This window comes from Papio anubis, chromosome 8, assembly GCF_008728515.1.
Source record: "Papio anubis isolate 15944 chromosome 8, Panubis1.0, whole genome shotgun sequence".
In the NCBI taxonomy this organism is placed as follows: domain Eukaryota; kingdom Metazoa; phylum Chordata; class Mammalia; order Primates; family Cercopithecidae; genus Papio; species Papio anubis.
The window spans coordinates 103961910-103971403 of NC_044983.1; the positions used below are offsets into that span (position 1 = coordinate 103961910).

Here is a 9494-nt window from a genome sequence, read left to right on the forward strand (position 1 = left end):
TATTTAGTTATACTAAACATCTGTACATTTCATTTTAGCTTGTATTATAGCTGGCTTTCTTGGTTACAGGCACACAGAGTATCCATTCCCCAAACAAGCTCTGTTTCTTGTAACTCACCATCTCCTTTTTAATTCCTTAATTCCACTGGCAATTTGGAGTGGTCTGCTTACTCATGTTGTGTCTGCAGTTCTGGAGTCTTAGCCCTTGAGTCATGTAATTTTGGAAATCTTTGCCTTCTGCCTTATGTATTAACAGCAATCAGGCAGCCTCTTAAGACCTTCCTGGAAACATCCCAAAATACCTCAACTTTTATTTTGGTTTTAGTTTGAAGAAATATCAGTCAAGTTATCCCTGAGCTCCTAATTTTGACTGACCACCCAGCTGAAGACAGCCTTAGAGATGACTAGTTTGGCAAATCAACATCCTTGGCAGCAATTTGTGGATTTACTAAATGTCACACAATCAATTTGTATTATCAAGGTACCAAAATCACAATTCAGCTTTTTATTCTAAGGAAAACTTTTTCTATGACTGATGGTTAGTACTAGAAATTCCTTCCTTTCTTATTTAGCTGATCAATGAAAGGCTAGGTTCCAAAGTAGGAAAAAAACTATGTGATTAAAGATTCACTAAGTAAAGAAACCTATTTTAAAAAAATTAGTAGCAATTGAGGGATAAAAGGGTAAATGAAACTCTATAATCAGAGTTTATAGAATATGTGTTAATACACGTATTCAATAAAACCTTTTTAACCTACTATATACAGGATACATTGCTAAGTCACAGAGAAGGTGTGAAAAACTAAGACCCATTTTCTTGTCCACAAGAAGCTTATCGTCTAGGCTGAAAGGCAAGAAGATAAACAGGTGATTTCAATACAGAGTGCTAAGTGCTATATTAGGAGGAAGTACTTACTATAATGACAACACTAAGATAAAGCACCAGGAACAATATGGGGTTTGGGGTTAGAAGAATTTTCCTGGAGGTGTTCATACCGAAGCTATAATAAGAAAGGGGTAAATAATTTGGCCAGGAAAAGATAATGCATTTTGAGCATTCTAGGCAAAGGAAATAGCTGTGCAAAACCTCAATTATTGCAATCAAAGAGGGAAGGTTTTAGAAGTTCTCACTCACATATTATGTTAATTTTGGTAAATTGTAAAAGTAGCCACAGATTCTTCCCATTTGTTGCATCAAGGTTCTTACAATGTGATGTCACAACTCCTCCCATAAAGAGGTGGGGTATATATTTCTACCTCTTGAGTCTGGGGTGGCCATGTGTCTTGTTTTAGTCAAAAGGACATAAGCAAATGTGAAAACTGCTTGTGCTTTGGAGCCTGGCCTCTTGCTGAGCTAAAGGCCTGAGACGACCACGTTTTATGAGCATGAACAAGCCTGTAGGGGGAAAGAGAGATCCTGTGGAGGAAAACTGAGGCATCTGGGCTGACAATCTGCCAACTGCCAGGTAGGTAAGAGAAGCTGTCTGTGTAAGGCAAAATTAGCTTCACTACCCTGCAAAGATGTCCGTATCCTAATCCTTAGGACCTGTAAATATGTTATTTTACATGGCAAAGGGGACTTTGAAGATGTGACTAAGCATTTTAAGATGGGAGGATTATCCTGGATCATCTTGGTGAGTTTATTATAATCACAAGGGAGACAGGAGACTCAGAGTCAGAGAAGATGGGGTAATGGAAGCCAGGGTAGATATCATAGAGAGATTTGAAAATGGTATATGGCTGGCTTTCAAGATGGAGGGAGGAGTCATGAGATAAAGAATGTAGGTGGCCTCTAGAATCTAAAGAAGGCAAGGAAACAGATTCCTCTCTAAAGCCACGAGAAGGAACACAGGCCTGTGGATATCTTAATTTTAGTCCAGCTAGACTTCTGATCTTTATTTAGAACCCTCAGGAAATACAAACTATAACAAACAGTTGTTTTAAGTTACTACAATTCAGGGTGATTTCTTACACAGGAACTGCTAAACAATACACTGATCTATAAGTTCAAAATAAAAAATAAAGCAAAAGAGTACTTATATTAAGCTACTTAGAAATAGTCATTTTCTAACTCTCCTATGGACTTTTATGTGGGTTCTTTACATCTTCTGAGATTCCAAATGAGGATTTCATCCATTCTTTCATCCAATACAACCTGGTTGTCTGTTGTCTGAATAGTAATGAACTAGACCCTGCAGTAGAAATTGGAACTTGTTTCTGCTTTCAAAGAGCAATTCTGTTCCTAGAAGTCTCATTTTGAGTATGTTGCTTAAGTCTCTAAACTTCAGTATCTGCATCTTCAAAAATGGGATAATAATAGTACTTAGCTTAGAGAATTGCTTTGAGACTCAGATGCAAAAATGCTTATAAAGCACTCAGCTTTACATGACATTCAGTAAGTATTCAATGAATGCCAGCAGAATTGAAAAGAGATGAGGGAAAACTAGATGGCAAATAAAAAGTCGGAAAGATAGTAATATGAGAAGTAACTCATTTATTGTTTGTGATGCTCTGGAAAACTTATGCTTATGTTTAGTAATAGTGACAACAACTCTGAAAGGTAGATTTTGTTATTTTTACTTTACAAATGCCAAAATTGAGATTTCAAAGGTTAAGTATCTTATTGGGTTGGTGCAAAAATAATTGCAGTTTTGCCATTACTTTTGATGGCGAAAACTGCAATTACTTTTGCACCAACATAATACTTGACACCACACAAGCAGCCGGTAGCACCAGGCATCTAACCCTGCACTGTCTAATCCTAATGTCCTTCATCTTCCTGTATCAGGTGGCCTACAGGTGACTGTGGCTAAATCAGCTGCAGTCAGGGTGGTCTTTTTAAAAGGCATATCTGATTCTGTCAGCCATGCTTTTACAGCTCCCCATTGCCTGTAGAATCAAGTTCAAAATCCTAACATTGTCTCTGAGGCTTTTCACCACCTAAATTTCCTTCTCCATATTGCTTCCCTGTGCTCTGGCTATACAGACTTCTACCAGCATGGCGAACACGACATGCTCTCCCCTACTTCAGGACTCTTCACACTGAATGATGTCTCTCCTGGAATGCGTACTCTTTCTTACATCTTGGACCAGCTAACTCTGGCACGTCCTTCCCACCTCTGTTTCCATATCATTTTCTTCTCTGATACTTAGATTCCTTGGCTATGTCTTTTCTTCAATCTTTTTTCTTTTTCTTTCTTATTCTTTACCTTTGAAGTTCCTTGTCTTATCGCCAGTCTTTCCCTGTAGTAGAAACCTCCTGTGGCTGTTTGATCCAATAGTTTATCTTTTCTGGACACTGTCTACTGTACAAAGGAATGATCTCTCAGAATCTCCATTTCTAAACTTCATTACCATTCCCCACCTTCCTGTTCTCATCCTGCCCATTCATGCAGAGTTGAGCATCTAATTTAGGTGACCATTTTTTTTCATTCTACCAAGAATTTGGAGTTTTGAACAAAGAGATGTAGAGCCTAAAGGGGGCGGAAGCTGAATTGTGTTAACAGCTCTCTAAAGCTAAGTCCCATCAGCTCCTACCTCTCAGTCTACAATTAGCCCTGGTTCCTATTCTCCCCAAGCTTGGTTGTTCACCTCATCTTTGGATTTCCAGTTGCTTTCAGTATCCTTCCAATACAGTCCTCTTTATCCTTAAACTAGCCAGATATGGTTTCTCTTACTGCCAGGCTGTGAATTCTGTGAATGTAATTTGAGAATTCCTTCTCATTATCCACCTGTTATAAACCTGTTTAACACCCTGGTATTTTTGGAAGCATAATGGAAAAGACACTCATTAGTCTCTAGATTTATCTTTTAAAAATTTTGATGTTTGGTAGACTCTTTCAAAAAAGCTTCCATATTGATAATTATTTAATTAAAACAAGTCAACGTAAGCCTAGAGCCTCTATGTCTGTGACCATTGCGTCTCTTTTACTCCACTCAGCTTAGACAAACTCATCTCTTTGGAATGCTACGAGAGGACATTCTGTCCTTTGTTAAGGGACTTGACCAATCGCAATTATATTATTATGCCTACGTCTGTTGAAAAATTCCAGAGAAGGTTAGAAAGAAGCATATGGGATTTTGGCTTGAATCAGATTAAATCAGTTTGTAATGAAAAAGCAAAGATAGTTTGAGCAGTGAACTAAATGTCACAACTATGAAAAGCATCGATTTTACTACAAACTTGTTTTCTTCTTTGAATGTCCTATATATCGTGTGTTCAGTAGTGTTCTTGTTAGTGTGAATGAAGCTATTGGTACTGTAAACATAACTTCTGTTACGTGATGTCTAGCTCATTTGAGTTATACTAGTATACTACATCAATTTCTTATCTATTGTCTTGTATTTTTATTGATACATCATAGTTGTGCATATTTTGGGGTGCTTGTGATGTTTTGATACATATATACAATGTATAATAATCAAGTCAGGGTAATTGGAATATCCATCACCTCAAATATTTATCTTTTATTTGTGTTGAGAATATTAAAATTCTTCTAGCTATTTTGAAATATATATAATATACTTATATATTATATATAAATAAGGTATATATATCATATAAAAGATATATATTGAAATATGTAGTATACCTTATGTATGTCTTATATATGATATATATTGAAATATATAGTAATTACAATTATAGTTAATGATAATTTATTATTGTTGTTCATTATTGTATTATCGAATATTAGAATCTATTTCTTCTCTCTAACTGTATTTTTATGCCCATTAACCAACTTTTCTTCATCCTCCTATTTTTTAACTATCCTTCTTATGCATGTTTCTCACTCAGTTTGGGTTCTATGGTCATCAACTCTATGATACCCTCGCCAGAATTATTAATTTTCTGCTACTCTTTTCTTTTTCCACATTACTGCAATAAATCCTCAAGACTGAATTCAAGAACTCTCTTCCCTGTTTGAACATACAGGCTACTGAACAGTGCAGAAGTAAGACTGTATAACTACCAACTAAAACTACTGCAAACAGGGTTTTCAAGTCCAGCGGAGCCCTCAGTGTTGCTTGGCAATTTTTTTCACTAAATGTGGGTTAACAGCCTCAACCTTTTCTCTTTTAGTAGATTACTTTGCCTCAGTTTTCATAGACAAAATAGAGACCATCAGATATTAGCAATTTCTCTTCCCTACATTATAAAACTTCCCATGGTAGTATCCATCCTTCTTTTCTGTATAAGGGAAAATGAGTCAATATTTATCAGCTGTGTGCTTTTTGTATCTCCAGCCTAACCCAAACTCTTGAACTACACTCCTATTTCTTATTACCTATTAAACATCTCTACTGGGTATCCAACACACTTTTCAAACTTCACTGATTGAAGTTGTCCCATCATCTTCCCCATGCCAGGTAATGGCAAGTCGCATCCTTGCAGCTCTTTAGGCTACACACTTTGGAGTTATCCTTGCCAGCCAAGTCATTATCATTTCATGTTTGGACTATATCAATAACCTCCTAATTTATCCTCTTTCTCCCACAACATTGTGCACCTGCAATCTATTCTCAACATAGTATCTGGAGTTATTCTGCTAAAAATGTAAATCAGATTATGTTTTCTGCCCCGAACTATCTATGTGTTCTCATTTCATGCCAAGCAAAAGCCAAAGTATTTGCAATGGCCTTTAAAGCTCCATACCATTGGGTTCACCATTGCCTCTTTGACCTCATGGCCCACTATTCTCCTCACTCGTTCATCTCCTTGTTGTCCCTTGACTACAGTGGCCTTGCTCGGCCTTGGGCCTTTGCATTTGTTGTTCCCTTTGCCTGGAACGGTCTTCTCCATGATATTTGCCTGGCTTTCCCTTTACTTACTTTGGATTGTTGCTTGAATGTTTTCTTATCATTAAAAATAAAAAGGCATTCCTTTTTATTTTTATTTTTATTATTTTTTAGATGAAGTCTGGCTCTTGTCCCTCAGGCTGGAGTGCAATGGCATGATCTCAGCTCACTGCAACCTCCGCCTCCCGGGTTCAAGCAATTCTCCTGCCTCAGCCTCCCAAGCAGCTGGGATTATAGGCGCCTGCCACCACACCCAGCTAATTTTTGTATTTTTAGTAGAGACGGGGTTTCACCATATTAGGCAGGCTGGTCTCAAACTCCTGACCTCAGGTGATCCACCCACCTTGGTCACCCAAAGTGTTGGGATTACAGGCGTGAGCCACCATGCCTGTCCTCACTGAGGCATTCTAATCACTTTATTTAAAATTGCTTGATACTCTACATTGTTTTCTATTTCCCGTTTATGTCTTAATCTTCTCCATAGTGCTTACTACCATCTAACATTCTGTATATTCATTTTGTTTGCCTCCTCTGACTAGAATGCAAGATCCATAAAAATGGGATTTAAAAAAATGTACCACTATACTTTCCAGTGGCTATGACATTGCTGGAATATAGTAGAACTTCAGTAACGAATTTTGAAATGAATGAATCTTTTTTTCCTTGCTAAAGAACTTTGTTTACACACTGAATCCAACTTTACTGCCCTCTTTAGGAACTGATTCATCAGTTATTCTCAGAATTTCCTGTGTTTCTCCTCTCTTTCATCTTAATATAGTCTTTAGGCTATAACTATAATTAACAATCACTAATCTCTTTAAAAATATCTTCCCTGTGGTTTCCAGTTTAGGCTAATTTTCTATGAAAATTACAGTAAAGAAACACAAGATGGAATGAATGCCTAGGAAAGATAGGAGGCTGGAAGACAAAATTAGATTTTAAAAAATATCTGGAAATTGGAAAGAGGATGGGAGCAAGATGAAGGATGAGACAGAGTAGAGCAGAGGCAGCTATAGCTCAGAATATATGGAAGGGAGCTTTGAGGGGTGTGTGTGTGTGTGTGTGTGTGTGTATGTGTGTATGTGTGGTTGGGACCATTGTCAGCTCATCTTCCTGGTGGTGCCTAGAGAATATTTGGACCCCCCATTGACAGGGAGAAAGAGCAGTAATGAGAAGTAAAGTTAAAAGGAGGAGAGTTATTTTTTTGATATATGTGTATGTATTGCATCAGTCTGTTCGCCCATTTCCTCTCCCCGTTGTTACACACAGAACTGTTCACTGGTGAGTTAGAATGCTGAGATTACAAGGGCTTCTTTATACATCCAATGTTACAGCCATGTGTTGCTAAAAAAAATCCTAGCGCAAAAGTCGATATATTTGCTGACACTGTACTAACTACTTAAAATCATGCCACATTTCAGTCTTCTTCATATTTAGGTCTTGACTTTTATGTACAGTTGTTTTTGTTAGATTTTTATAATTGGATTTCTGCTAGAGAGAAAAAACACATTTTTTACTCGCATTAACTCTTTCAATTTCACAACAAATCTAAGAAAAATGCAACAACAGGAAAATTAAAACAACTGGAAACATTAAAAGTATCCATCAATATATACAAATATTGATTAAGTAAATTATAGTGTAATCTTAATATATATCATGCAACCTTTAAAAGAAAGGGAAGTAGATGTGTGTGTCCTGACGTGGAAAAAGATTGAAGACACGTTTTCAATTGAAAAAAGCAAAGTGCATGATGGGATCCATGGACTAGGCACATGGACTGTGAATTAGAAGGGAGTGCTTAGAGCACAGTCACCTGAAATATCTGAAATATCTGAATACCTGAAATATCTGAAAGTTTCCAGTTTCTGCAGATTGATGCAGAATGCAAATGCCAGGAGGGAGAGACCCTGACCACCAGAGTGCAGGATGGTGCTTATTCTCAAACAATTTGGTGTTTTGGATATCATAAGAAAAATGTCCAGGGAAAACAGAGACACTGGGGAAAGAGAGTTGCAGTAAAGAAGAGTAAAAGAAAATAAGAAAAAGAAAGAAGAAAAGCCAATTGTGCAGAAAATCCAGGAATCTGCCCCCAACACAGCAAATATTTTCTGAGATCTCTAAGCAAAGAGATTCTTTTGGAAGACAAACACTCAGGACAAAGGCTGTGTATCGATTTGAGTATGACCTACCACATATCAAAGAAGGAATTGAGTAGACTGGCTGGACAGATATGAAGGTTGTATGGTTCAAACGAAATCTAATAGGCCAATTTGGATCTGCCTGACTGGATTCTTGGTAGACAGTGCCCTGTGTGAAGAGTGAAGATGAATTTTCTAGCGACTTACTAGACATAAAAGAAGACTTCTTTTAGTTTATTTCCTCTGGAAACCCTTGTGTTTCCAACTCCTAACTCAGAATACACTCTTGAAGATGTTGATATAAACAAAGTTTGTATCTTTGATGGACTTTTAGATGAAAGCATTCAGAAGAAGGTGACATTTTGAAAGGCCCAGGAATACTCTTTCATGACAGCCCACTTGTCTGTCATTCCAGGGATACATGATCAGACACCAACATGGAAATAACTATCATTTAGGGATGGTGGCCATCAATCAGGTATTTGATATTCTGTCCACTTATTTTGAGACTCCTAACTGGCCTAAAGCATTGAAGAAGGGAATTTCTTCCAGAAAAGTTATATTCTTCAGAGCACAGTGGGAGGACAGGCCTAAGATTGCAGCTGCAGAACAAAGCACTGGAGGCCCTGACCAAAGAGCAGGGCAGAGGGTGGCAGTGACGCACACTTGCCTTTACTTGACATTTTCTTGGACCTTCACAATAAGCTACTAATGACAGGGACCGCATTTTGTACTCTTCTGTACTCTCCCATACTTCCTGGCTCACAGGACATACCCATATTTATATTAAGTAAAAACACGTAACAAGGAATTAGCCCCAAACCACATGGCTTTGGATATGTTTTAATTCATTTTTTTGCACATATATCATTATCTGTGAAACACCTACTCTTTAGAGATTGTTCAAATAATAAATATTGTTGTATAAAAATTAAATAATTATCATTATAGAAGAAAAAAAGCAAAGCACAGCACAGTGCATAAAGATGATACATTTACTCTGTGTGCTTTTTAAAAGAAGTATATCAATGGATACATCTATTTTGGTTATGTGCAAATATTCTTTTTCTTAAGATGAATTACACAAATTGGGATTGATAATTACCTTTGGGATAGGTGAGAAGCAGGGAGGCTTTTGCTATTTATTTGTCAATTTTCTAAGATGTCTGTACCATTGGGTAGGTGGGAATTTTGTCGTGTTTGTATTTACCTTTCAGGATATGTGTATTTATAATATAAAGATGTATTACTTATAAAATTTACATTAAAACATACTTATATAAACATAGAAATATTAAAAAGCAGTGGTTGAAGGGAGAGGTGGGGTTTGGGACCATTGTTTTCATTATAAGACAGCATACTTTTGATTTTATTTATTTATTTATTTATTTTTTGGGATCTTGAGCTTGTATTACTTTTACTTAGTGGAAAATAACAAGAAATATAGAAAAAAGCATAAAGGCAGCAGAGGAAAAGCATTTGAGAGCCTAGTCCCAGGCACCAGACTGTTTAGGTTTAAATCTTAGGTCTGCTACTTACCAGCTGGATAACCTT

The 9494-nt window shown here is 36.9% G+C and overlaps 1 pseudogene; it reads left to right on the top strand.

The window, feature by feature from the left end:
• Positions 1–6466: 6466 nt before the first annotated feature.
• LOC110743994 lies at positions 6467–9154 on the top strand (annotated as a pseudogene).
• The last annotated feature ends 340 nt before the right edge of the window (positions 9155–9494 follow it).